Below are 4,528 nucleotides of genomic sequence, written 5' to 3' on the forward strand. Positions count from 1 at the left end.
GTATTTCATAAGGAACGATTGTGAATATTTTTAAGGCTGGAACGATATTAGTCTATAATTTGTAGTATCTTCAACACTTCTTATGGATTGGCATTATATGGGGTTCATAGAAGTGATCAGGGAACGTTCCAAAATTTAGCATAATGTTAAGCGCTTCTGTTAATTTGATCTTAAACAAAACTGCGCTATTTTTAAATAACTTAGCTGGTACCAAATTTGATCCAGTGGCCTTGCCATCTTCAAGACTTTGTAGAACACAACTCACTTTATTTACAGTTATAATCTTATCGACTTTCTCAATCCAAGTTGATGGTCGTGCATAACTCCAAAATATTTGTATTAAAGAATTTAAAAGTGAAGCAAAATGATAACTTAACGCCTGCAATGACACTGCTGCTGCAACTTCTAATTTAGAATCACCATTTAGTTTCCTCGTTATAGTCCTAAGCTCGGCTGAATCTTTACTTCGACTTGGGGAAACCACTACATTTTTTCCATACTTCTCTTTTTTTCTTTACATGTATTTTTGTAAAGTTTGTTAAACTCGAAGTAATCTAACCTTACACTCATATCTTGTCAGGAGATTAAGAAGAGCTAATGATCTTTTCCTTAATTGCTCACATGAAAAGTCACACCACTCATTTTTGTTAGTTAACTTGTTCGTATTTTTTCATAAACCTTGCAGCTTCCCAAATAATTTGTTCAAGCTCGCAGACTGCTAAAATCTTCTTCCTCCATGCCATCGCTGCGCTATTGGCCAGAGTTATTTGGCTGTACTAAAAGATTTAGAACTCTGTTGACATTTGGTTGGAACATTGATTCTGTCATCGAGCTGTCATCTGTTGCTTCTGATCGTAATCCTGAGGAAGTTGTAAATAATTGCATAGGTTTTAAAAACCAGAATATGTTCCACTTTTTAGGCCGAAAGAATCGTCCCAAGTGTAAGAACATCCATCTATTCACAACGTATCTTCCTTCAGGACAACTTTAGTATTAGTTTTTATGATGAAATACAGTAGACGCTCGATATAGTGAATCTCGGAAGAGTGAACTATCCAATATAGTGAACACCCAAAATTTTACATGCACTACTCTAAATAGTGAACAATAAAAATCTCGATATAGTGAACACATATTTTTTCTCAAGTTTGAACAAGATTATTGCAGCTGCAATGCGTCTACAGCATGTCGACTGCCTATGAGCAAATTTTACCGTTCATTCAAGTATATTTTACACTGAATCACAAAAGAAAGCAACCACTTGCCTCAGTTAAACACAAGTTTTTGCTGTGTTTTTACTTTTGTACAACATTGTAATTTTGAAAACAAATTCGACCAACTGCTGAAATGTGTGCAATATTCTCATTTTTGTTTGGATTTTCTGTGCGTAAACACATATCTGGTTAATTTTAGTGCATTGTTAAGTTAGAATGGCCCGAAAGCATTTAACATTGCTTGAAAAAACTGATGTATTAAAGAAGCTGTCAGCAGGTATTATACATTTCTTAACTTAAAAAATAAATGGTAAGTGGTTAATTCACATTTTTAACAGGTACTTCGGCAACGTTTTTGGCCAAAAAATATGGAATAGCCAGATCTACCGTAAGTTCCATATATAAAAAGAGGGACAATATAACAGCTACGGCGACTCAGAATTATTGTGGCCCTGGAAAAAGAAAAACTTTGAGGACATCCGAACTTCCAGATGTAGAAAAAAGGCTGTATAAATGGTTCTTGGAGCAACGTAGAAAGAATCTGCCTGTGAGTGGACTGATATTGAAACAAAAAGCGATTTCCATACTGGACAAAATAAATGGCAACAGATATGGTTTTGTTGCAAACGATGGTTGGCTACAAAAATTTAAAAAAAGGTATGGAGTTCGATATCTGAAAATATCCGGAGAGAAGCTATCTTCTCAACCAGAACTGGTCTGCCCTTTTAAACGAGTTCTTCAAGAAAAAATAAAGAATATGGATCTCAAGCCAGATCAAATATATAACGCTGATGAGTCAGGTTTATATTGGAAGCTTCTTCCTGGAAAAACATATGTTTCGTGGGCTGAGAAGACTGCTCCAGGGAGAAAAGCCGAAAAACAAAGAATTACTTTCATGGCTTGCACCAATGCTTCAGGTCGCCATAAAGTAAAACCTCTTGTAATTGGAAAAGCCAAAAATCCTCGCCCATTTAGAAATGTGTGCTTGCCCGTACATTACCGACACTCCAAATCAGCTTGGATGACAGGAGCAATATTTAAAGACTGGTTTCATAATTTATTTGTTCCAGAAGTTCAAAACTTTCTTAAAAATAATGATTTACAACTTAAAGCTCTTCTTATTTTGGATAACGCTCCTAGTCACCCTCCGGAAAATCAGCTGCAAACATCAGATGGCTGCATAACAGTCATCTATATGCCACCAAATGTAACTCCACTCATTCAACCGATGGACCAAAACGTAATCCGACTGACAAAACTTTTTTTATAGAAAAAGCTTGTTATTGTCAATTATTGAAGCTGAAAAAGGTAGGTAGTGAAATGATAAAGATGCAAGAAATATACATAACGTTAAATTTTCTTATGTTGCTTTAGAAAATATTTGCGAAGCGGTAAAAGAAATCACGATCAAGGATGCGGTGTTCAATTTACGATCGGCTTGGGATAGCTTGGATGGTGCGGTCATTGCAAAGTGTTGGAAAAATATTTTTGAATCCAACGAACATTTTGATGAGGAAGATGATATTCCCCTTAGTGTTCTTAGGCAACAGGACATCAAAAAAATTTCTGAAGAGGTGATTAATCTACTCAATCATCTAAACGAAGGCATAACGCATACACCTGGTGACATAGGCAATTGGAACGAAGATAAAGTCTTGTCGGATATTGAAGAAGCCGAAAACGAAAACGAAAACGAAGAAGAAGATGTGCAGTTGGTAATGGAGCGACCAACATGTTCCGTTTCTTCAAAGGATGCTGTCATTCTCTTTGATAAGATAATTGAGTGGGCGGGACATAATAATACAGACTTTTCTGATATTATGGTCATGAAACGATTACAAGAAAAAGCCATTCAAATTAATTTAAATTTAAGAAAAAGTCAGACAAAAGTGAAAAACTACTTTCCAAAAATGTAATTCTTTTTTCGTTTTTTATGAGTTAAAATGTTTTTGTTTTATGTTATTTTATAAAAATATATATTATGAATTGTTTTTGTTTTTGTTTTGCTGTTTCTTGATTAAAATGTTTGTTTATTGATTAAATAAATATAATTACCTTCACACTGAACAAAATGTGCATTTTTGATCAAATTTAACTTTGGAAAGCGTTTCTAGCCTCCCGCTCGAAATAGTGAACAATCTCGAAATAGTGAACATGGCTGGTTTTTATTACTTCACTATATCGAGCGTCTACTGTAGTTTGATTTTAAAGTCTTCCTTTTTAACCAGATTTTTATTCAAAATCAATTCTCACCAACTTCACATTCGAGTTTTCTAAGACAATTTATCACAAAATGAAATCATTTTGTAGTCAATACTTTCATTTATTCACAAGATATGGAGAACCAAACATCTGTTTTTACCAATTTTGCGTACTATTTATTGTAGATTCTGACTTTTGACTGACTTTTGGATTTTTATAAAAACTTTAAATGCGTGTCGAAAATAATATTTTTTATAAGATGAAATTGGTTTGAAGCCAATAACTTAAATTTTATAAAAGATATTTAAGTCGAAAATCAATTTTTACCAAACTTTAGTAATGTTTTTTTTTGGGTTTTTATACATTTTACTGAATGTTGACAACAATATTTTGTATAATATAAAATTTGTTTGAAGCCAATACCTTTAGTTTTTGAAAAGATTTTTAAGTCAGAAATCAATTTTTACCAACCCCTAGTAATGTTTCTTTTAAGTTTTAATTTTTTATAAAAAAAACTATCAATTTGATTTTTTCAAAACTTTAAAAGATGTCAAAAACGTTATTCTTCGTTGCACAAAATGATTCTGGAGATAAAATCAGCCTTTGTTCATAAAATATTCGAGGAGAGAAATATTTGTTTTTAGTTGTACGTCTATCTGGTGAGCGTAGACAAAACCTCAACTTATCAGTGAAGAAAACTGTTCTTTAGTCGGTCTCAGATCACTTTCCATTAAACGCCGCGCGCCGCCACAAAGTTTAAGCATTCAAAGTGATCCATCTCACTATTTAAAGTCTGCGAGACACTTAATCGCTGTTTGGTGACAATTTCGAAGGCTTTGAGGCACCTAATATCTCTGCAAAAATAAAGCGGTATATTATCAAAAAATAAAAACAAATCATAAGGTATGACTGCGCCACTTTTTTGTAACTGAGTGTATATAGAATTTCAAATGTAAACTTAATACGAAATGATGAATTGTGTTAGGAAAAAGTAAAACTATAGTGTCGTCAATGCCCTTACAAAATTTTGAATCCAAGAAAACCAAATCAAGAACATTATTAAAAGAATTATGAAAAAAAAACCAAACTTGTCTGAGAAGAAATCTACGACA

At 33.1% G+C, this 4,528-nt stretch overlaps 1 pseudogene; it reads left to right on the top strand.

Annotated features, from left to right (window-relative positions):
• The first annotated feature begins 1,014 nt into the window (after positions 1–1,014).
• LOC129940226 (jerky protein homolog-like) lies at positions 1,015–3,383 on the top strand (annotated as a pseudogene).
• The last annotated feature ends 1,145 nt before the right edge of the window (positions 3,384–4,528 follow it).

This window comes from Eupeodes corollae, chromosome 1 (assembly GCF_945859685.1).
Source record: "Eupeodes corollae chromosome 1, idEupCoro1.1, whole genome shotgun sequence".
In the NCBI taxonomy this organism is placed as follows: Eukaryota; Metazoa; Arthropoda; class Insecta; order Diptera; family Syrphidae; genus Eupeodes; species Eupeodes corollae.